General features: G+C 49.3%; 17 non-coding genes across 17 annotated transcripts; all 17 read right to left on the bottom strand.

The window, feature by feature from the left end:
* Positions 1 to 251: 251 nt before the first annotated feature.
* Positions 252 to 323, bottom strand: TRNAC-GCA (transfer RNA cysteine (anticodon GCA)). Its single transcript has one exon. It is a non-coding gene; the product is annotated as a tRNA-Cys (tRNA).
* A 2,218-nt stretch (positions 324 to 2,541) lies between these two features.
* Positions 2,542 to 2,613, bottom strand: TRNAC-GCA (transfer RNA cysteine (anticodon GCA)). The gene has a single exon. It is a non-coding gene; the product is annotated as a tRNA-Cys (tRNA).
* Positions 2,614 to 2,965: 352 nt separating this feature from the next.
* Positions 2,966 to 3,037, bottom strand: TRNAC-GCA (transfer RNA cysteine (anticodon GCA)). Its single transcript has one exon. It is a non-coding gene; the product is annotated as a tRNA-Cys (tRNA).
* A 2,236-nt stretch (positions 3,038 to 5,273) lies between these two features.
* Positions 5,274 to 5,345, bottom strand: TRNAC-GCA (transfer RNA cysteine (anticodon GCA)). Its single transcript has one exon. It is a non-coding gene; the product is annotated as a tRNA-Cys (tRNA).
* A 351-nt stretch (positions 5,346 to 5,696) lies between these two features.
* TRNAC-GCA (transfer RNA cysteine (anticodon GCA)) lies at positions 5,697 to 5,768 on the bottom strand. The gene has a single exon. It is a non-coding gene; the product is annotated as a tRNA-Cys (tRNA).
* Positions 5,769 to 7,976: 2,208 nt separating this feature from the next.
* Positions 7,977 to 8,048, bottom strand: TRNAC-GCA (transfer RNA cysteine (anticodon GCA)). Its single transcript has one exon. It is a non-coding gene; the product is annotated as a tRNA-Cys (tRNA).
* Positions 8,049 to 8,399: 351 nt separating this feature from the next.
* TRNAC-GCA (transfer RNA cysteine (anticodon GCA)) lies at positions 8,400 to 8,471 on the bottom strand. Its single transcript has one exon. It is a non-coding gene; the product is annotated as a tRNA-Cys (tRNA).
* A 2,226-nt stretch (positions 8,472 to 10,697) lies between these two features.
* On the bottom strand, positions 10,698 to 10,769 carry TRNAC-GCA (transfer RNA cysteine (anticodon GCA)). The gene has a single exon. It is a non-coding gene; the product is annotated as a tRNA-Cys (tRNA).
* A 351-nt stretch (positions 10,770 to 11,120) lies between these two features.
* TRNAC-GCA (transfer RNA cysteine (anticodon GCA)) lies at positions 11,121 to 11,192 on the bottom strand. The gene has a single exon. It is a non-coding gene; the product is annotated as a tRNA-Cys (tRNA).
* A 2,262-nt stretch (positions 11,193 to 13,454) lies between these two features.
* TRNAC-GCA (transfer RNA cysteine (anticodon GCA)) lies at positions 13,455 to 13,526 on the bottom strand. Its single transcript has one exon. It is a non-coding gene; the product is annotated as a tRNA-Cys (tRNA).
* A 351-nt stretch (positions 13,527 to 13,877) lies between these two features.
* Positions 13,878 to 13,949, bottom strand: TRNAC-GCA (transfer RNA cysteine (anticodon GCA)). Its single transcript has one exon. It is a non-coding gene; the product is annotated as a tRNA-Cys (tRNA).
* Positions 13,950 to 16,183: 2,234 nt separating this feature from the next.
* Positions 16,184 to 16,255, bottom strand: TRNAC-GCA (transfer RNA cysteine (anticodon GCA)). Its single transcript has one exon. It is a non-coding gene; the product is annotated as a tRNA-Cys (tRNA).
* Positions 16,256 to 16,606: 351 nt separating this feature from the next.
* TRNAC-GCA (transfer RNA cysteine (anticodon GCA)) lies at positions 16,607 to 16,678 on the bottom strand. The gene has a single exon. It is a non-coding gene; the product is annotated as a tRNA-Cys (tRNA).
* Positions 16,679 to 18,920: 2,242 nt separating this feature from the next.
* TRNAC-GCA (transfer RNA cysteine (anticodon GCA)) lies at positions 18,921 to 18,992 on the bottom strand. Its single transcript has one exon. It is a non-coding gene; the product is annotated as a tRNA-Cys (tRNA).
* Positions 18,993 to 19,344: 352 nt separating this feature from the next.
* Positions 19,345 to 19,416, bottom strand: TRNAC-GCA (transfer RNA cysteine (anticodon GCA)). Its single transcript has one exon. It is a non-coding gene; the product is annotated as a tRNA-Cys (tRNA).
* Positions 19,417 to 21,638: 2,222 nt separating this feature from the next.
* Positions 21,639 to 21,710, bottom strand: TRNAC-GCA (transfer RNA cysteine (anticodon GCA)). The gene has a single exon. It is a non-coding gene; the product is annotated as a tRNA-Cys (tRNA).
* A 352-nt stretch (positions 21,711 to 22,062) lies between these two features.
* On the bottom strand, positions 22,063 to 22,134 carry TRNAC-GCA (transfer RNA cysteine (anticodon GCA)). The gene has a single exon. It is a non-coding gene; the product is annotated as a tRNA-Cys (tRNA).
* Between the last annotated feature and the right edge of the window lie 1,028 nt (positions 22,135 to 23,162).

The raw sequence follows: 23,162 nt of genomic DNA on the forward strand, positions 1-23,162 counted from the left end.
GGGCACTCGGACCTCTTTACATGCAGTCAAATGCTCTACCACTGAGCTTCAGCCCCACAACATGTGGCTTGTTTGTACCTCAACGTTGCCTCCAGCCCTTCACACCAACTACCACCACTGCCTCCAGCCCTTCACCCCACCACCCAGGGCCACTCACTTCCACACCAACAACCTTCTTCCTATGTCGCCTCCCCCCCCCCCACTACATATGTGGGATATGGTTAAGTCGTAAAGCAAAAAAAATGTGTGTTAGGGGGCACTCGGATTTGAGCCAAGGACCTCTTGATCTGCAGTCAAATGCTCTACCACTGAGCTATACCCCCGCAACACATGGCTTGCCAGGGTAACCGCACAGAGGGGGGATTCGAAGCTAAGTCCGAACTAGCTCTCGGCTTGCCTGTACTGTCCCAGTCAAATGTATATGAACCGGTGGGGAAAAAAATGATTTTGTCAAAACAGGCCAAGACCACAGTCATCCTTGCCAGTTTCCATGAAGCTCTCATGGTCTAGTGGTTAGAGCTGCTGCCTTGGAGCAGAGAGGTTGTGAGTTCAAGTCCTGTGAACACCCTGAAGCTCGTTTGGAGAAATTGTGGCAGCAGAGTGTGGAAGCGGAGGACTGTGTGTGTGTGTGTGTGTGTGTGTGTGTGAAGTGGTTGATGGTTGGGCACCCATAAGGTGTTGGAGAAGGAGCTCTGGTGTGGATGGCTGTGGTAGCTGGTATGTGAGTGTGGGTGGGAAGGTTCCATAGGAAGAAGGTTGTTGGTGTGGAAGTGAGTGGTCCCGGTTCCTGGGTGGTAGTTGGTGTGAAGGGCTGGTGGCAATGATGGTAGTTGGTGTGGAGGCAGTGGTGGTAGTTGGTGTGAAGGGCTGGAGGCAATGGTGGATCGCAGAGGAGGTTTTCTTGATATAAAAAAAAAAAAAGGCAAATAAAATCCCCCATCTTTTTATTTTCAACATCCCACATGCTTCGACAGACACAACACCACTTTTGGCAGATCCCCAACCTAGAATCCTCCATTCCAGGCAGTGGACCACCTTCCACGATGCCCCACAACTACACCTTCCTCCGCAACGCCCTCTAACCACTTACCTCGACAACTGCTCTCCTTGACATCCTCCTCGCCTCAGTCCATCCAGCGACATGCTCCAGGGTCTTCAGGGACATTGCTCTCCATTTCGCTCTTCCTGACATCCACCTCGCCTCAGTCCATCCATGCACCGATATCTTCCAATCCCATGAGTGGTGGTGGTGTGGGTGGGAAGGTTCCATAGGAAGAAGGTTGTTGGTGTGGAAGTGAGTGGTCCCGGTAATTGGTGTGAAGGGCTGGTGGCAGTGGTGGTAGTTGGTGTGGAGGCAGTGGTGGTAGTTGGTGTGAAAAAAAAACAAAACAAAAAAAAGGCAAATAAAATCCCCCATCTTTTTATTTTCAACATCCCACATGCTTCAACAGACACAACACCACTTTTGGCAGATCCCCAACCTAGAATCCTCCATTCCAGGCAGTGGACCACCTTCCACGATGCCCCACAACTACACCTTCCTCCGCAACGCCCTCTAACCACTCACCTCGACAACTGCTCTCCTTGACATCCTCCTCGCCTCAGTCCACCTTCCACGATGCCCCACAACTACACCTTCCTCCAATCACTTACCTCGACAACTGCTCTCCTTGACATCCTCCTCGCCTCAGTCCACCTTCCACAATGCCCCACAACTACACCTTCCTCCAACCACTTACCTTGACAACTGCTCTCCTTGACATCCACCTCGCCTCAGTCCATCCATGCACCGATATCTTCCAATCCACCAGACATCCCAGGTTCTCACGATCCATCTCTTTTAACAGCTGTCATCTTCAGGGTCTCGACGGGATTCGAACTCACAACCTCTTCGCTCCAAGGCGGCTGCTCTAACCACTATGCCGTGGGAGCTGCTTGTCAGGCATATGCGGCGACCAAGGTCTTGGCCTGTTTTGGCACACAGAGCAACTGCACAGAGGAAAGGGGGGGGGGGACTCCAACCTAAGGTGGAGCTAGCTCTCAACTGGCTATGTCAAGATCTCTGAATGCTAAGTGGTTAGCCTTGCCACCTTACAGTGTAAAGGTGGTGGGTTCAATCTATAAATGTAACTTAGATGTAAGTTTTGTCAAACCACAAAAAGATCAAAGAGTTACATTCGTAGATCTTAAAGGGATACTCGTGTGTCAATTTTTTTTTTTTTTTCATTAACTGGTGCCAAAAAGTTAGACAGATTAGTAAATGACTTGTATTTAAAGCTCTTTACTCTTATCAGCTGCTTTATACTACAGAGGAAGTTCTATGGTTCTTTTCTGTCTGACCACAATGCCCCACCAAGAAAAAATTGTGCATTAGCGGGCATTTGTATTTGAACCAAGGACCTCTTGAACCTCTGCGCTCCAGGGTGGCTGCTCATCAACTGGATGAGGCGACCAAAATCTTGCAGTGCAAAGCTAGTGGGGGTCTGCTATAAACAACATATGTAGGATGTGGTTAAGCTGTAAAAAAAGCATGCGTGTGTTAGGGGGCACTCGGATTTGAACCAAGGACCTCTTGATCTGCAGTCAAATGCTCTACCACTGAGCTATACCCCCGCAACATGCAGCTCATCTGTACCTCAACATTTTTAATTTTCTGCAATAAACTACATATGTGGGATACGGTTAAGCTTGTAAAGAAAAAAAATGTGTGTTACGGGCACTCGGACCTCTTTACATGCAGTCAAATGCTCTACCACTGAGCTTCAGCCCCACAACATGTGGCTTGTTTGTACCTCAACGTTGCCTCCAGCCCTTCACACCAACTACCACCACTGCCTCCAGCCCTTCACCCCACCACCCAGGGCCACTCACTTCCACACCAACAACCTTCTTCCTATGTCGCCTCCCCCCCCCCCACTACATATGTGGGATATGGTTAAGTCGTAAAGCAAAAAAAATGTGTGTTAGGGGGCACTCGGATTTGAGCCAAGGACCTCTTGATCTGCAGTCAAATGCTCTACCACTGAGCTATACCCCCGCAACACATGGCTTGCCAGGGTAACCGCACAGAGGGGGGATTCGAAGCTAAGTCCGAACTAGCTCTCGGCTTGCCTGTACTGTCCCAGTCAAATGTATATGAACCGGTGGGGAAAAAAATGATTTTGTCAAAACAGGCCAAGACCACAGTCATCCTTGCCAGTTTCCATGAAGCTCTCATGGTCTAGTGGTTAGAGCTGCTGCCTTGGAGCAGAGAGGTTGTGAGTTCAAGTCCTGTGAACACCCTGAAGCTCGTTTGGAGAAATTGTGGCAGCAGAGTGTGGAAGCGGAGGACTGTGTGTGTGTGTGTGTGTGTGTGTGTGTGTGTGTGTGTGTGTGTGTGAAGTGGTTGATGGTTGGGCACCCATAAGGTGTTGGAGAAGGAGCTCTGGTGTGGATGGCTGTGGTAGCTGGTATGTGAGTGTGGGTGGGAAGGTTCCATAGGAAGAAGGTTGTTGGTGTGGAAGTGAGTGGTCCCGGTTCCTGGGTGGTAGTTGGTGTGAAGGGCTGGTGGCAATGATGGTAGTTGGTGTGGAGGCAGTGGTGGTAGTTGGTGTGAAGGGCTGGAGGCAATGGTGGATCGCAGAGGAGGTTTTCTTGATATAAAAAAAAAAAAAGGCAAATAAAATCCCCCATCTTTTTATTTTCAACATCCCACATGCTTCGACAGACACAACACCACTTTTGGCAGATCCCCAACCTAGAATCCTCCATTCCAGGCAGTGGACCACCTTCCACGATGCCCCACAACTACACCTTCCTCCGCAACGCCCTCTAACCACTTACCTCGACAACTGCTCTCCTTGACATCCTCCTCGCCTCAGTCCATCCAGCGACATGCTCCAGGGTCTTCAGGGACATTGCTCTCCATTTCGCTCTTCCTGACATCCACCTCGCCTCAGTCCATCCATGCACCGATATCTTCCAATCCCATGAGTGGTGGTGGTGTGGGTGGGAAGGTTCCATAGGAAGAAGGTTGTTGGTGTGGAAGTGAGTGGTCCCGGTAATTGGTGTGAAGGGCTGGTGGCAGTGGTGGTAGTTGGTGTGGAGGCAGTGGTGGTAGTTGGTGTGAAAAAAAAACAAAACAAAAAAAAGGCAAATAAAATCCCCCATCTTTTTATTTTCAACATCCCACATGCTTCAACAGACACAACACCACTTTTGGCAGATCCCCAACCTAGAATCCTCCATTCCAGGCAGTGGACCACCTTCCACGATGCCCCACAACTACACCTTCCTCCGCAACGCCCTCTAACCACTCACCTCGACAACTGCTCTCCTTGACATCCTCCTCGCCTCAGTCCACCTTCCACGATGCCCCACAACTACACCTTCCTCCAATCACTTACCTCGACAACTGCTCTCCTTGACATCCTCCTCGCCTCAGTCCACCTTCCACAATGCCCCACAACTACACCTTCCTCCAACCACTTACCTTGACAACTGCTCTCCTTGACATCCACCTCGCCTCAGTCCATCCATGCACCGATATCTTCCAATCCACCAGACATCCCAGGTTCTCACGATCCATCTCTTTTAACAGCTGTCATCTTCAGGGTCTCGACGGGATTCGAACTCACAACCTCTTCGCTCCAAGGCGGCTGCTCTAACCACTATGCCGTGGGAGCTGCTTGTCAGGCATATGCGGCGACCAAGGTCTTGGCCTGTTTTGGCACACAGAGCAACTGCACAGAGGAAAGGGGGGGGGGGACTCCAACCTAAGGTGGAGCTAGCTCTCAACTGGCTATGTCAAGATCTCTGAATGCTAAGTGGTTAGCCTTGCCACCTTACAGTGTAAAGGTGGTGGGTTCAATCTATAAATGTAACTTAGATGTAAGTTTTGTCAAACCACAAAAAGATCAAAGAGTTACATTCGTAGATCTTAAAGGGATACTCGTGTGTCAATTTTTTTTTTTTTTTCATTAACTGGTGCCAAAAAGTTAGACAGATTAGTAAATGACTTGTATTTAAAGCTCTTTACTCTTATCAGCTGCTTTATACTACAGAGGAAGTTCTATGGTTCTTTTCTGTCTGACCACAATGCCCCACCAAGAAAAAATTGTGCATTAGCGGGCATTTGTATTTGAACCAAGGACCTCTTGAACCTCTGCGCTCCAGGGTGGCTGCTCATCAACTGGATGAGGCGACCAAAATCTTGCAGTGCAAAGCTAGTGGGGGTCTGCTATAAACAACATATGTAGGATGTGGTTAAGCTGTAAAAAAAGCATGCGTGTGTTAGGGGGCACTCGGATTTGAACCAAGGACCTCTTGATCTGCAGTCAAATGCTCTACCACTGAGCTATACCCCCGCAACATGCAGCTCATCTGTACCTCAACATTTTTAATTTTCTGCAATAAACTACATATGTGGGATACGGTTAAGCTTGTAAAGAAAAAAAATGTGTGTTACGGGCACTCGGACCTCTTTACATGCAGTCAAATGCTCTACCACTGAGCTTCAGCCCCACAACATGTGGCTTGTTTGTACCTCAACGTTGCCTCCAGCCCTTCACACCAACTACCACCACTGCCTCCAGCCCTTCACCCCACCACCCAGGGCCACTCACTTCCACACCAACAACCTTCTTCCTATGTCGCCTCCCCCCCCCCACTACATATGTGGGATATGGTTAAGTCGTAAAGCAAAAAAAATGTGTGTTAGGGGGCACTCGGATTTGAGCCAAGGACCTCTTGATCTGCAGTCAAATGCTCTACCACTGAGCTATACCCCCGCAACACATGGCTTGCCAGGGTAACCGCACAGAGGGGGGATTCGAAGCTAAGTCCGAACTAGCTCTCGGCTTGCCTGTACTGTCCCAGTCAAATGTATATGAACCGGTGGGGAAAAAAATGATTTTGTCAAAACAGGCCAAGACCACAGTCATCCTTGCCAGTTTCCATGAAGCTCTCATGGTCTAGTGGTTAGAGCTGCTGCCTTGGAGCAGAGAGGTTGTGAGTTCAAGTCCTGTGAACACCCTGAAGCTCGTTTGGAGAAATTGTGGCAGCAGAGTGTGGAAGCGGAGGACTGTGTGTGTGTGTGTGTGTGAAGTGGTTGATGGTTGGGCACCCATAAGGTGTTGGAGAAGGAGCTCTGGTGTGGATGGCTGTGGTAGCTGGTATGTGAGTGTGGGTGGGAAGGTTCCATAGGAAGAAGGTTGTTGGTGTGGAAGTGAGTGGTCCCGGTTCCTGGGTGGTAGTTGGTGTGAAGGGCTGGTGGCAATGATGGTAGTTGGTGTGGAGGCAGTGGTGGTAGTTGGTGTGAAGGGCTGGAGGCAATGGTGGATCGCAGAGGAGGTTTTCTTGATATAAAAAAAAAAAAAGGCAAATAAAATCCCCCATCTTTTTATTTTCAACATCCCACATGCTTCGACAGACACAACACCACTTTTGGCAGATCCCCAACCTAGAATCCTCCATTCCAGGCAGTGGACCACCTTCCACGATGCCCCACAACTACACCTTCCTCCGCAACGCCCTCTAACCACTTACCTCGACAACTGCTCTCCTTGACATCCTCCTCGCCTCAGTCCATCCAGCGACATGCTCCAGGGTCTTCAGGGACATTGCTCTCCATTTCGCTCTTCCTGACATCCACCTCGCCTCAGTCCATCCATGCACCGATATCTTCCAATCCCATGAGTGGTGGTGGTGTGGGTGGGAAGGTTCCATAGGAAGAAGGTTGTTGGTGTGGAAGTGAGTGGTCCCGGTAATTGGTGTGAAGGGCTGGTGGCAGTGGTGGTAGTTGGTGTGGAGGCAGTGGTGGTAGTTGGTGTGAAAAAAAAACAAAACAAAAAAAAGGCAAATAAAATCCCCCATCTTTTTATTTTCAACATCCCACATGCTTCAACAGACACAACACCACTTTTGGCAGATCCCCAACCTAGAATCCTCCATTCCAGGCAGTGGACCACCTTCCACGATGCCCCACAACTACACCTTCCTCCGCAACGCCCTCTAACCACTCACCTCGACAACTGCTCTCCTTGACATCCTCCTCGCCTCAGTCCACCTTCCACGATGCCCCACAACTACACCTTCCTCCAATCACTTACCTCGACAACTGCTCTCCTTGACATCCTCCTCGCCTCAGTCCACCTTCCACAATGCCCCACAACTACACCTTCCTCCAACCACTTACCTTGACAACTGCTCTCCTTGACATCCACCTCGCCTCAGTCCATCCATGCACCGATATCTTCCAATCCACCAGACATCCCAGGTTCTCACGATCCATCTCTTTTAACAGCTGTCATCTTCAGGGTCTCGACGGGATTCGAACTCACAACCTCTTCGCTCCAAGGCGGCTGCTCTAACCACTATGCCGTGGGAGCTGCTTGTCAGGCATATGCGGCGACCAAGGTCTTGGCCTGTTTTGGCACACAGAGCAACTGCACAGAGGAAAGGGGGGGGGGGACTCCAACCTAAGGTGGAGCTAGCTCTCAACTGGCTATGTCAAGATCTCTGAATGCTAAGTGGTTAGCCTTGCCACCTTACAGTGTAAAGGTGGTGGGTTCAATCTATAAATGTAACTTAGATGTAAGTTTTGTCAAACCACAAAAAGATCAAAGAGTTACATTCGTAGATCTTAAAGGGATACTCGTGTGTCAATTTTTTTTTTTTTTTCATTAACTGGTGCCAAAAAGTTAGACAGATTAGTAAATGACTTGTATTTAAAGCTCTTTACTCTTATCAGCTGCTTTATACTACAGAGGAAGTTCTATGGTTCTTTTCTGTCTGACCACAATGCCCCACCAAGAAAAAATTGTGCATTAGCGGGCATTTGTATTTGAACCAAGGACCTCTTGAACCTCTGCGCTCCAGGGTGGCTGCTCATCAACTGGATGAGGCGACCAAAATCTTGCAGTGCAAAGCTAGTGGGGGTCTGCTATAAACAACATATGTAGGATGTGGTTAAGCTGTAAAAAAAGCATGCGTGTGTTAGGGGGCACTCGGATTTGAACCAAGGACCTCTTGATCTGCAGTCAAATGCTCTACCACTGAGCTATACCCCCGCAACATGCAGCTCATCTGTACCTCAACATTTTTAATTTTCTGCAATAAACTACATATGTGGGATACGGTTAAGCTTGTAAAGAAAAAAAATGTGTGTTACGGGCACTCGGACCTCTTTACATGCAGTCAAATGCTCTACCACTGAGCTTCAGCCCCACAACATGTGGCTTGTTTGTACCTCAACGTTGCCTCCAGCCCTTCACACCAACTACCACCACTGCCTCCAGCCCTTCACCCCACCACCCAGGGCCACTCACTTCCACACCAACAACCTTCTTCCTATGTCGCCTCCCCCCCCCCACTACATATGTGGGATATGGTTAAGTCGTAAAGCAAAAAAAATGTGTGTTAGGGGGCACTCGGATTTGAGCCAAGGACCTCTTGATCTGCAGTCAAATGCTCTACCACTGAGCTATACCCCCGCAACACATGGCTTGCCAGGGTAACCGCACAGAGGGGGGATTCGAAGCTAAGTCCGAACTAGCTCTCGGCTTGCCTGTACTGTCCCAGTCAAATGTATATGAACCGGTGGGGAAAAAAATGATTTTGTCAAAACAGGCCAAGACCACAGTCATCCTTGCCAGTTTCCATGAAGCTCTCATGGTCTAGTGGTTAGAGCTGCTGCCTTGGAGCAGAGAGGTTGTGAGTTCAAGTCCTGTGAACACCCTGAAGCTCGTTTGGAGAAATTGTGGCAGCAGAGTGTGGAAGCGGAGGACTGTGTGTGTGTGTGTGTGTGTGTGTGTGTGTGTGTGTGTGTGAAGTGGTTGATGGTTGGGCACCCATAAGGTGTTGGAGAAGGAGCTCTGGTGTGGATGGCTGTGGTAGCTGGTATGTGAGTGTGGGTGGGAAGGTTCCATAGGAAGAAGGTTGTTGGTGTGGAAGTGATCCCGGTTCCTGGGTGGTAGTTGGTGTGAAGGGCTGGTGGCAATGATGGTAGTTGGTGTGGAGGCAGTGGTGGTAGTTGGTGTGAAGGGCTGGAGGCAATGGTGGATCGCAGAGGAGGTTTTCTTGATATAAAAAAAAAAAAAGGCAAATAAAATCCCCCATCTTTTTATTTTCAACATCCCACATGCTTCGACAGACACAACACCACTTTTGGCAGATCCCCAACCTAGAATCCTCCATTCCAGGCAGTGGACCACCTTCCACGATGCCCCACAACTACACCTTCCTCCGCAACGCCCTCTAACCACTTACCTCGACAACTGCTCTCCTTGACATCCTCCTCGCCTCAGTCCATCCAGCGACATGCTCCAGGGTCTTCAGGGACATTGCTCTCCATTTCGCTCTTCCTGACATCCACCTCGCCTCAGTCCATCCATGCACCGATATCTTCCAATCCCATGAGTGGTGGTGGTGTGGGTGGGAAGGTTCCATAGGAAGAAGGTTGTTGGTGTGGAAGTGAGTGGTCCCGGTAATTGGTGTGAAGGGCTGGTGGCAGTGGTGGTAGTTGGTGTGGAGGCAGTGGTGGTAGTTGGTGTGAAAAAAAAACAAAACAAAAAAAAGGCAAATAAAATCCCCCATCTTTTTATTTTCAACATCCCACATGCTTCAACAGACACAACACCACTTTTGGCAGATCCCCAACCTAGAATCCTCCATTCCAGGCAGTGGACCACCTTCCACGATGCCCCACAACTACACCTTCCTCCGCAACGCCCTCTAACCACTCACCTCGACAACTGCTCTCCTTGACATCCTCCTCGCCTCAGTCCACCTTCCACGATGCCCCACAACTACACCTTCCTCCAATCACTTACCTCGACAACTGCTCTCCTTGACATCCTCCTCGCCTCAGTCCACCTTCCACAATGCCCCACAACTACACCTTCCTCCAACCACTTACCTTGACAACTGCTCTCCTTGACATCCACCTCGCCTCAGTCCATCCATGCACCGATATCTTCCAATCCACCAGACATCCCAGGTTCTCACGATCCATCTCTTTTAACAGCTGTCATCTTCAGGGTCTCGACGGGATTCGAACTCACAACCTCTTCGCTCCAAGGCGGCTGCTCTAACCACTATGCCGTGGGAGCTGCTTGTCAGGCATATGCGGCGACCAAGGTCTTGGCCTGTTTTGGCACACAGAGCAACTGCACAGAGGAAAGGGGGGGGGGGACTCCAACCTAAGGTGGAGCTAGCTCTCAACTGGCTATGTCAAGATCTCTGAATGCTAAGTGGTTAGCCTTGCCACCTTACAGTGTAAAGGTGGTGGGTTCAATCTATAAATGTAACTTAGATGTAAGTTTTGTCAAACCACAAAAAGATCAAAGAGTTACATTCGTAGATCTTAAAGGGATACTCGTGTGTCAATTTTTTTTTTTTTTTCATTAACTGGTGCCAAAAAGTTAGACAGATTAGTAAATGACTTGTATTTAAAGCTCTTTACTCTTATCAGCTGCTTTATACTACAGAGGAAGTTCTATGGTTCTTTTCTGTCTGACCACAATGCCCCACCAAGAAAAAATTGTGCATTAGCGGGCATTTGTATTTGAACCAAGGACCTCTTGAACCTCTGCGCTCCAGGGTGGCTGCTCATCAACTGGATGAGGCGACCAAAATCTTGCAGTGCAAAGCTAGTGGGGGTCTGCTATAAACAACATATGTAGGATGTGGTTAAGCTGTAAAAAAAGCATGCGTGTGTTAGGGGGCACTCGGATTTGAACCAAGGACCTCTTGATCTGCAGTCAAATGCTCTACCACTGAGCTATACCCCCGCAACATGCAGCTCATCTGTACCTCAACATTTTTAATTTTCTGCAATAAACTACATATGTGGGATACGGTTAAGCTTGTAAAGAAAAAAAATGTGTGTTACGGGCACTCGGACCTCTTTACATGCAGTCAAATGCTCTACCACTGAGCTTCAGCCCCACAACATGTGGCTTGTTTGTACCTCAACGTTGCCTCCAGCCCTTCACACCAACTACCACCACTGCCTCCAGCCCTTCACCCCACCACCCAGGGCCACTCACTTCCACACCAACAACCTTCTTCCTATGTCGCCTCCCCCCCCCCACTACATATGTGGGATATGGTTAAGTCGTAAAGCAAAAAAAATGTGTGTTAGGGGGCACTCGGATTTGAGCCAAGGACCTCTTGATCTGCAGTCAAATGCTCTACCACTGAGCTATACCCCCGCAACACATGGCTTGCCAGGGTAACCGCACAGAGGGGGGATTCGAAGCTAAGTCCGAACTAGCTCTCGGCTTGCCTGTACTGTCCCAGTCAAATGTATATGAACCGGTGGGGAAAAAAATGATTTTGTCAAAACAGGCCAAGACCACAGTCATCCTTGCCAGTTTCCATGAAGCTCTCATGGTCTAGTGGTTAGAGCTGCTACCTTGGAGCAGAGAGGTTGTGAGTTCAAGTCCTGTGAACACCCTGAAGCTCGTTTGGAGAAATTGTGGCAGCAGAGTGTGGAAGCGGAGGACTGTGTGTGTGTGTGTGTGTGTGTGTGTGTGTGTGTGTGTGTGTGTGTGTGTGTGTGTGTGTGTGTGTGTGTGTGAAGTGGTTGATGGTTGGGCACCCATAAGGTGTTGGAGAAGGAGCTCTGGTGTGGATGGCTGTGGTAGCTGGTATGTGAGTGTGGGTGGGAAGGTTCCATAGGAAGAAGGTTGTTGGTGTGGAAGTGAGTGGTCCCGGTTCCTGGGTGGTAGTTGGTGTGAAGGGCTGGTGGCAATGATGGTAGTTGGTGTGGAGGCAGTGGTGGTAGTTGGTGTGAAGGGCTGGAGGCAATGGTGGATCGCAGAGGAGGTTTTCTTGATATAAAAAAAAAAAAAGGCAAATAAAATCCCCCATCTTTTTATTTTCAACATCCCACATGCTTCGACAGACACAACACCACTTTTGGCAGATCCCCAACCTAGAATCCTCCATTCCAGGCAGTGGACCACCTTCCACGATGCCCCACAACTACACCTTCCTCCGCAACGCCCTCTAACCACTTACCTCGACAACTGCTCTCCTTGACATCCTCCTCGCCTCAGTCCATCCAGCGACATGCTCCAGGGTCTTCAGGGACATTGCTCTCCATTTCGCTCTTCCTGACATCCACCTCGCCTCAGTCCATCCATGCACCGATATCTTCCAATCCCATGAGTGGTGGTGGTGTGGGTGGGAAGGTTCCATAGGAAGAAGGTTGTTGGTGTGGAAGTGAGTGGTCCCGGTAATTGGTGTGAAGGGCTGGTGGCAGTGGTGGTAGTTGGTGTGGAGGCAGTGGTGGTAGTTGGTGTGAAAAAAAAACAAAACAAAAAAAAGGCAAATAAAATCCCCCATCTTTTTATTTTCAACATCCCACATGCTTCAACAGACACAACACCACTTTTGGCAGATCCCCAACCTAGAATCCTCCATTCCAGGCAGTGGACCACCTTCCACGATGCCCCACAACTACACCTTCCTCCGCAACGCCCTCTAACCACTCACCTCGACAACTGCTCTCCTTGACATCCTCCTCGCCTCAGTCCACCTTCCACGATGCCCCACAACTACACCTTCCTCCAATCACTTACCTCGACAACTGCTCTCCTTGACATCCTCCTCGCCTCAGTCCACCTTCCACAATGCCCCACAACTACACCTTCCTCCAACCACTTACCTTGACAACTGCTCTCCTTGACATCCACCTCGCCTCAGTCCATCCATGCACCGATATCTTCCAATCCACCAGACATCCCAGGTTCTCACGATCCATCTCTTTTAACAGCTGTCATCTTCAGGGTCTCGACGGGATTCGAACTCACAACCTCTTCGCTCCAAGGCGGCTGCTCTAACCACTATGCCGTGGGAGCTGCTTGTCAGGCATATGCGGCGACCAAGGTCTTGGCCTGTTTTGGCACACAGAGCAACTGCACAGAGGAAAGGGGGGGGGGGACTCCAACCTAAGGTGGAGCTAGCTCTCAACTGGCTATGTCAAGATCTCTGAATGCTAAGTGGTTAGCCTTGCCACCTTACAGTGTAAAGGTGGTGGGTTCAATCTATAAATGTAACTTAGATGTAAGTTTTGTCAAACCACAAAAAGATCAAAGAGTTACATTTGTAGATCTTAAAGGGATACTCGTGTGTCAATTTTTTTTTTTTTTTCATTAACTGGTGCCAAAAAGTTAGACAGATTAGTAAATGACTTGTATTTAAAGCTCTTTACTCTTATCAGCTGCTTTATACTACAGAGGAAGTTCTATGGTTCTTTTCTGTCTGACCACAATGCCCCACCAAGAAAAAATTGTGCATTAGCGGGCATTTGTATTTGAACCAAGGACCTCTTGAACCTCTGCGCTCCAGGGTGGCTGCTCATCAACTGGATGAGGCGACCAAAATCTTGCAGTGCAAAGCTAGTGGGGGTCTGCTATAAACAACATATGTAGGATGTGGTTAAGCTGTAAAAAAAGCATGCGTGTGTTAGGGGGCACTCGGATTTGAACCAAGGACCTCTTGATCTGCAGTCAAATGCTCTACCACTGAGCTATACCCCCGCAACATGCAGCTCATCTGTACCTCAACATTTTTAATTTTCTGCAATAAACTACATATGTGGGATACGGTTAAGCTTGTAAAGAAAAAAAATGTGTGTTACGGGCACTCGGACCTCTTTACATGCAGTCAAATGCTCTACCACTGAGCTTCAGCCCCACAACATGTGGCTTGTTTGTACCTCAACGTTGCCTCCAGCCCTTCACACCAACTACCACCACTGCCTCCAGCCCTTCACCCCACCACCCAGGGCCACTCACTTCCACACCAACAACCTTCTTCCTATGTCGCCTCCCCCCCCCCACTACATATGTGGGATATGGTTAAGTCGTAAAGCAAAAAAAATGTGTGTTAGGGGGCACTCGGATTTGAGCCAAGGACCTCTTGATCTGCAGTCAAATGCTCTACCACTGAGCTATACCCCCGCAACACATGGCTTGCCAGGGTAACCGCACAGAGGGGGGATTCGAAGCTAAGTCCGAACTAGCTCTCGGCTTGCCTGTACTGTCCCAGTCAAATGTATATGAACCGGTGGGGAAAAAAATGATTTTGTCAAAACAGGCCAAGACCACAGTCATCCTTGCCAGTTTCCATGAAGCTCTCATGGTCTAGTGGTTAGAGCTGCTGCCTTGGAGCAGAGAGGTTGTGAGTTCAAGTCCTGTGAACACCCTGAAGCTCGTTTGGAGAAATTGTGGCAGCAGAGTGTGGAAGCGGAGGACTGTGTGTGTGTGTGTGTGTGTGTGTGTGTGTGTGTGTGTGTGTGTGAAGTGGTTGATGGTTGGGCACCCATAAGGTGTTGGAGAAGGAGCTCTGGTGTGGATGGCTGTGGTAGCTGGTATGTGAGTGTGGGTGGGAAGGTTCCATAGGAAGAAGGTTGTTGGTGTGGAAGTGAGTGGTCCCGGTTCCTGGGTGGTAGTTGGTGTGAAGGGCTGGTGGCAATGATGGTAGTTGGTGTGGAGGCAGTGGTGGTAGTTGGTGTGAAGGGCTGGAGGCAATGGTGGATCGCAGAGGAGGTTTTCTTGATATAAAAAAAAAAAAAGGCAAATAAAATCCCCCATCTTTTTATTTTCAACATCCCACATGCTTCGACAGACACAACACCACTTTTGGCAGATCCCCAACCTAGAATCCTCCATTCCAGGCAGTGGACCACCTTCCACGATGCCCCACAACTACACCTTCCTCCGCAACGCCCTCTAACCACTTACCTCGACAACTGCTCTCCTTGACATCCTCCTCGCCTCAGTCCATCCAGCGACATGCTCCAGGGTCTTCAGGGACATTGCTCTCCATTTCGCTCTTCCTGACATCCACCTCGCCTCAGTCCATCCATGCACCGATATCTTCCAATCCCATGAGTGGTGGTGGTGTGGGTGGGAAGGTTCCATAGGAAGAAGGTTGTTGGTGTGGAAGTGAGTGGTCCCGGTAATTGGTGTGAAGGGCTGGTGGCAGTGGTGGTAGTTGGTGTGGAGGCAGTGGTGGTAGTTGGTGTGAAAAAAAAACAAAACAAAAAAAAGGCAAATAAAATCCCCCATCTTTTTATTTTCAACATCCCACATGCTTCAACAGACACAACACCACTTTTGGCAGATCCCCAACCTAGAATCCTCCATTCCAGGCAGTGGACCACCTTCCACAATGCCCCACAACTACACCTTCCTCCGCAACGCCCTCTAACCACTCACCTCGACAACTGCTCTCCTTGACATCCTCCTCGCCTCAGTCCACCTTCCACGATGCCCCACAACTACACCTTCCTCCAATCACTTACCTCGACAACTGCTCTCCTTGACATCCTCCTCGCCTCAGTCCACCTTCCACAATGCCCCACAACTACACCTTCCTCCAACCACTTACCTTGACAACTGCTCTCCTTGACATCCACCTCGCCTCAGTCCATCCATGCACCGATATCTTCCAATCCACCAGACATCCCAGGTTCTCACGATCCATCTCTTTTAACAGCTGTCATCTTCAGGGTCTCGACGGGATTCGAACTCACAACCTCTTCGCTCCAAGGCGGCTGCTCTAACCACTATGCCGTGGGAGCTGCTTGTCAGGCATATGCGGCGACCAAGGTCTTGGCCTGTTTTGGCACACAGAGCAACTGCACAGAGGAAAGGGGGGGGGGGACTCCAACCTAAGGTGGAGCTAGCTCTCAACTGGCTATGTCAAGATCTCTGAATGCTAAGTGGTTAGCCTTGCCACCTTACAGTGTAAAGGTGGTGGGTTCAATCTATAAATGTAACTTAGATGTAAGTTTTGTCAAACCACAAAAAGATCAAAGAGTTACATTCGTAGATCTTAAAGGGATACTCGTGTGTCAATTTTTTTTTTTTTTTCATTAACTGGTGCCAAAAAGTTAGACAGATTAGTAAATGACTTGTATTTAAAGCTCTTTACTCTTATCAGCTGCTTTATACTACAGAGGAAGTTCTATGGTTCTTTTCTGTCTGACCACAATGCCCCACCAAGAAAAAATTGTGCATTAGCGGGCATTTGTATTTGAACCAAGGACCTCTTGAACCTCTGCGCTCCAGGGTGGCTGCTCATCAACTGGATGAGGCGACCAAAATCTTGCAGTGCAAAGCTAGTGGGGGTCTGCTATAAACAACATATGTAGGATGTGGTTAAGCTGTAAAAAAAGCATGCGTGTGTTAGGGGGCACTCGGATTTGAACCAAGGACCTCTTGATCTGCAGTCAAATGCTCTACCACTGAGCTATACCCCCGCAACATGCAGCTCATCTGTACCTCAACATTTTTAATTTTCTGCAATAAACTACATATGTGGGATACGGTTAAGCTTGTAAAGAAAAAAAATGTGTGTTACGGGCACTCGGACCTCTTTACATGCAGTCAAATGCTCTACCACTGAGCTTCAGCCCCACAACATGTGGCTTGTTTGTACCTCAACGTTGCCTCCAGCCCTTCACACCAACTACCACCACTGCCTCCAGCCCTTCACCCCACCACCCAGGGCCACTCACTTCCACACCAACAACCTTCTTCCTATGTCGCCTCCCCCCCCCCACTACATATGTGGGATATGGTTAAGTCGTAAAGCAAAAAAAATGTGTGTTAGGGGGCACTCGGATTTGAGCCAAGGACCTCTTGATCTGCAGTCAAATGCTCTACCACTGAGCTATACCCCCGCAACACATGGCTTGCCAGGGTAACCGCACAGAGGGGGGATTCGAAGCTAAGTCCGAACTAGCTCTCGGCTTGCCTGTACTGTCCCAGTCAAATGTATATGAACCGGTGGGGAAAAAAATGATTTTGTCAAAACAGGCCAAGACCACAGTCATCCTTGCCAGTTTCCATGAAGCTCTCATGGTCTAGTGGTTAGAGCTGCTGCCTTGGAGCAGAGAGGTTGTGAGTTCAAGTCCTGTGAACACCCTGAAGCTCGTTTGGAGAAATTGTGGCAGCAGAGTGTGGAAGCGGAGGACTGTGTGTGTGTGTGTGTGTGTGTGTGTGTGTGTGTGTGTGTGTGTGTGTGTGTGAAGTGGTTGATGGTTGGGCACCCATAAGGTGTTGGAGAAGGAGCTCTGGTGTGGATGGCTGTGGTAGCTGGTATGTGAGTGTGGGTGGGAAGGTTCCATAGGAAGAAGGTTGTTGGTGTGGAAGTGAGTGGTCCCGGTTCCTGGGTGGTAGTTGGTGTGAAGGGCTGGTGGCAATGATGGTAGTTGGTGTGGAGGCAGTGGTGGTAGTTGGTGTGAAGGGCTGGAGGCAATGGTGGATCGCAGAGGAGGTTTTCTTGATATAAAAAAAAAAAAAGGCAAATAAAATCCCCCATCTTTTTATTTTCAACATCCCACATGCTTCGACAGACACAACACCACTTTTGGCAGATCCCCAACCTAGAATCCTCCATTCCAGGCAGTGGACCACCTTCCACGATGCCCCACAACTACACCTTCCTCCGCAACGCCCTCTAACCACTTACCTCGACAACTGCTCTCCTTGACATCCTCCTCGCCTCAGTCCATCCAGCGACATGCTCCAGGGTCTTCAGGGACATTGCTCTCCATTTCGCTCTTCCTGACATCCACCTCGCCTCAGTCCATCCATGCACCGATATCTTCCAATCCCATGAGTGGTGGTGGTGTGGGTGGGAAGGTTCCATAGGAAGAAGGTTGTTGGTGTGGAAGTGAGTGGTCCCGGTAATTGGTGTGAAGGGCTGGTGGCAGTGGTGGTAGTTGGTGTGGAGGCAGTGGTGGTAGTTGGTGTGAAAAAAAAACAAAACAAAAAAAAGGCAAATAAAATCCCCCATCTTTTTATTTTCAACATCCCACATGCTTCAACAGACACAACACCACTTTTGGCAGATCCCCAACCTAGAATCCTCCATTCCAGGCAGTGGACCACCTTCCACGATGCCCCACAACTACACCTTCCTCCGCAACGCCCTCTAACCACTCACCTCGACAACTGCTCTCCTTGACATCCTCCTCGCCTCAGTCCACCTTCCACGATGCCCCACAACTACACCTTCCTCCAATCACTTACCTCGACAACTGCTCTCCTTGACATCCTCCTCGCCTCAGTCCACCTTCCACAATGCCCCACAACTACACCTTCCTCCAACCACTTACCTTGACAACTGCTCTCCTTGACATCCACCTCGCCTCAGTCCATCCATGCACCGATATCTTCCAATCCACCAGACATCCCAGGTTCTCACGATCCATCTCTTTTAACAGCTGTCATCTTCAGGGTCTCGACGGGATTCGAACTCACAACCTCTTCGCTCCAAGGCGGCTGCTCTAACCACTATGCCGTGGGAGCTGCTTGTCAGGCATATGCGGCGACCAAGGTCTTGGCCTGTTTTGGCACACAGAGCAACTGCACAGAGGAAAGGGGGGGGGGGACTCCAACCTAAGGTGGAGCTAGCTCTCAACTGGCTATGTCAAGATCTCTGAATGCTAAGTGGTTAGCCTTGCCACCTTACAGTGTAAAGGTGGTGGGTTCAATCTATAAATGTAACTTAGATGTAAGTTTTGTCAAACCACAAAAAGATCAAAGAGTTACATTCGTAGATCTTAAAGGGATACTCGTGTGTCAATTTTTTTTTTTTTTTCATTAACTGGTGCCAAAAAGTTAGACAGATTAGTAAATGACTTGTATTTAAAGCTCTTTACTCTTATCAGCTGCTTTATACTACAGAGGAAGTTCTATGGTTCTTTTCTGTCTGACCACAATGCCCCACCAAGAAAAAATTGTGCATTAGCGGGCATTTGTATTTGAACCAAGGACCTCTTGAACCTCTGCGCTCCAGGGTGGCTGCTCATCAACTGGATGAGGCGACCAAAATCTTGCAGTGCAAAGCTAGTGGGGGTCTGCTATAAACAACATATGTAGGATGTGGTTAAGCTGTAAAAAAAGCATGCGTGTGTTAGGGGGCACTCGGATTTGAACCAAGGACCTCTTGATCTGCAGTCAAATGCTCTACCACTGAGCTATACCCCCGCAACATGCAGCTCATCTGTACCTCAACATTTTTAATTTTCTGCAATAAACTACATATGTGGGATACGGTTAAGCTTGTAAAGAAAAAAAATGTGTGTTACGGGCACTCGGACCTCTTTACATGCAGTCAAATGCTCTACCACTGAGCTTCAGCCCCACAACATGTGGCTTGTTTGTACCTCAACGTTGCCTCCAGCCCTTCACACCAACTACCACCACTGCCTCCAGCCCTTCACCCCACCACCCAGGGCCACTCACTTCCACACCAACAACCTTCTTCCTATGTCGCCTCCCCCCCCCCCACTACATATGTGGGATATGGTTAAGTCGTAAAGCAAAAAAAATGTGTGTTAGGGGGCACTCGGATTTGAGCCAAGGACCTCTTGATCTGCAGTCAAATGCTCTACCACTGAGCTATACCCCCGCAACACATGGCTTGCCAGGGTAACCGCACAGAGGGGGGATTCGAAGCTAAGTCCGAACTAGCTCTCGGCTTGCCTGTACTGTCCCAGTCAAATGTATATGAACCGGTGGGGAAAAAAATGATTTTGTCAAAACAGGCCAAGACCACAGTCATCCTTGCCAGTTTCCATGAAGCTCTCATGGTCTAGTGGTTAGAGCTGCTGCCTTGGAGCAGAGAGGTTGTGAGTTCAAGTCCTGTGAACACCCTGAAGCTCGTTTGGAGAAATTGTGGCAGCAGAGTGTGGAAGCGGAGGACTGTGTGTGTGTGTGTGTGTGTGTGTGTGTGTGAAGTGGTTGATGGTTGGGCACCCATAAGGTGTTGGAGAAGGAGCTCTGGTGTGGATGGCTGTGGTAGCTGGTATGTGAGTGTGGGTGGGAAGGTTCCATAGGAAGAAGGTTGTTGGTGTGGAAGTGAGTGGTCCCGGTTCCTGGGTGGTAGTTGGTGTGAAGGGCTGGTGGCAATGATGGTAGTTGGTGTGGAGGCAGTGGTGGTAGTTGGTGTGAAGGGCTGGAGGCAATGGTGGATCGCAGAGGAGGTTTTCTTGATATAAAAAAAAAAAAAGGCAAATAAAATCCCCCATCTTTTTATTTTCAACATCCCACATGCTTCGACAGACACAACACCACTTTTGGCAGATCCCCAACCTAGAATCCTCCATTCCAGGCAGTGGACCACCTTCCACGATGCCCCACAACTACACCTTCCTCCGCAACGCCCTCTAACCACTTACCTCGACAACTGCTCTCCTTGACATCCTCCTCGCCTCAGTCCATCCAGCGACATGCTCCAGGGTCTTCAGGGACATTGCTCTCCATTTCGCTCTTCCTGACATCCACCTCGCCTCAGTCCATCCATGCACCGATATCTTCCAATCCCATGAGTGGTGGTGGTGTGGGTGGGAAGGTTCCATAGGAAGAAGGTTGTTGGTGTGGAAGTGAGTGGTCCCGGTAATTGGTGTGAAGGGCTGGTGGCAGTGGTGGTAGTTGGTGTGGAGGCAGTGGTGGTAGTTGGTGTGAAAAAAAAACAAAACAAAAAAAAGGCAAATAAAATCCCCCATCTTTTTATTTTCAACATCCCACATGCTTCAACAGACACAACACCACTTTTGGCAGATCCCCAACCTAGAATCCTCCATTCCAGGCAGTGGACCACCTTCCACAATGCCCCACAACTACACCTTCCTCCGCAACGCCCTCTAACCACTCACCTCGACAACTGCTCTCCTTGACATCCTCCTCGCCTCAGTCCACCTTCCACGATGCCCCACAACTACACCTTCCTCCAATCACTTACCTCGACAACTGCTCTCCTTGACATCCTCCTCGCCTCAGTCCACCTTCCACAATGCCCCACAACTACACCTTCCTCCAACCACTTACCTTGACAACTGCTCTCCTTGACATCCACCTCGCCTCAGTCCATCCATGCACCGATATCTTCCAATCCACCAGACATCCCAGGTTCTCACGATCCATCTCTTTTAACAGCTGTCATCTTCAGGGTCTCGACGGGATTCGAACTCACAACCTCTTCGCTCCAAGGCGGCTGCTCTAACCACTATGCCGTGGGAGCTGCTTGTCAGGCATATGCGGCGACCAAGGTCTTGGCCTGTTTTGGCACACAGAGCAACTGCACAGAGGAAAGGGGGGGGGGGGACTCCAACCTAAGGTGGAGCTAGCTCTCAACTGGCTATGTCAAGATCTCTGAATGCTAAGTGGTTAGCCTTGCCACCTTACAGTGTAAAGGTGGTGGGTTCAATCTATAAATGTAACTTAGATGTAAGTTTTGTCAAACCACAAAAAGATCAAAGAGTTACATTCGTAGATCTTAAAGGGATACTCGTGTGTCAATTTTTTTTTTTTTTTTCATTAACTGGTGCCAAAAAGTTAGACAGATTAGTAAATGACTTGTATTTAAAGCTCTTTACTCTTATCAGCTGCTTTATACTACAGAGGAAGTTCTATGGTTCTTTTCTGTCTGACCACAATGCCCCACCAAGAAAAAATTGTGCATTAGCGGGCATTTGTATTTGAACCAAGGACCTCTTGAACCTCTGCGCTCCAGGGTGGCTGCTCATCAACTGGATGAGGCGACCAAAATCTTGCAGTGCAAAGCTAGTGGGGGTCTGCTATAAACAACATATGTAGGATGTGGTTAAGCTGTAAAAAAAGCATGCGTGTGTTAGGGGGCACTCGGATTTGAACCAAGGACCTCTTGATCTGCAGTCAAATGCTCTACCACTGAGCTATACCCCCGCAACATGCAGCTCATCTGTACCTCAACATTTTTAATTTTCTGCAATAAACTACATATGTGGGATACGGTTAAGCTTGTAAAGAAAAAAAATGTGTGTTACGGGCACTCGGACCTCTTTACATGCAGTCAAATGCTCTACCACTGAGCTTCAGCCCCACAACATGTGGCTTGTTTGTACCTCAACGTTGCCTCCAGCCCTTCACACCAACTACCACCACTGCCTCCAGCCCTTCACCCCACCACCCAGGGCCACTCACTTCCACACCAACAACCTTCTTCCTATGTCGCCTCCCCCCCCCCCACTACATATGTGGGATATGGTTAAGTCGTAAAGCAAAAAAAATGTGTGTTAGGGGGCACTCGGATTTGAGCCAAGGACCTCTTGATCTGCAGTCAAATGCTCTACCACTGAGCTATACCCCCGCAACACATGGCTTGCCAGGGTAACCGCACAGAGGGGGGATTCGAAGCTAAGTCCGAACTAGCTCTCGGCTTGCCTGTACTGTCCCAGTCAAATGTATATGAACCGGTGGGGAAAAAAATGATTTTGTCAAAACAGGCCAAGACCACAGTCATCCTTGCCAGTTTCCATGAAGCTCTCATGGTCTAGTGGTTAGAGCTGCTGCCTTGGAGCAGAGAGGTTGTGAGTTCAAGTCCTGTGAACACCCTGAAGCTCGTTTGGAGAAATTGTGGCAGCAGAGTGTGGAAGCGGAGGACTGTGTGTGTGTGTGTGTGTGTGTGAAGTGGTTGATGGTTGGGCACCCATAAGGTGTTGGAGAAGGAGCTCTGGTGTGGATGGCTGTGGTAGCTGGTATGTGAGTGTGGGTGGGAAGGTTCCATAGGAAGAAGGTTGTTGGTGTGGAAGTGAGTGGTCCCGGTTCCTGGGTGGTAGTTGGTGTGAAGGGCTGGTGGCAATGATGGTAGTTGGTGTGGAGGCAGTGGTGGTAGTTGGTGTGAAGGGCTGGAGGCAATGGTGGATCGCAGAGGAGGTTTTCTTGATATAAAAAAAAAAAAAGGCAAATAAAATCCCCCATCTTTTTATTTTCAACATCCCACATGCTTCGACAGACACAACACCACTTTTGGCAGATCCCCAACCTAGAATCCTCCATTCCAGGCAGTGGACCACCTTCCACGATGCCCCACAACTACACCTTCCTCCGCAACGCCCTCTAACCACTTACCTCGACAACTGCTCTCCTTGACATCCTCCTCGCCTCAGTCCATCCAGCGACATGCTCCAGGGTCTTCAGGGACATTGCTCTCCATTTCGCTCTTCCTGACATCCACCTCGCCTCAGTCCATCCATGCACCGATATCTTCCAATCCCATGAGTGGTGGTGGTGTGGGTGGGAAGGTTCCATAGGAAGAAGGTTGTTGGTGTGGAAGTGAGTGGTCCCGGTAATTGGTGTGAAGGGCTGGTGGCAGTGGTGGTAGTTGGTGTGGAGGCA

This window comes from Hyla sarda, unplaced genomic scaffold, assembly GCF_029499605.1.
Source record: "Hyla sarda isolate aHylSar1 unplaced genomic scaffold, aHylSar1.hap1 scaffold_2050, whole genome shotgun sequence".
NCBI lineage: Eukaryota > Metazoa > Chordata > Amphibia > Anura > Hylidae > Hyla > Hyla sarda.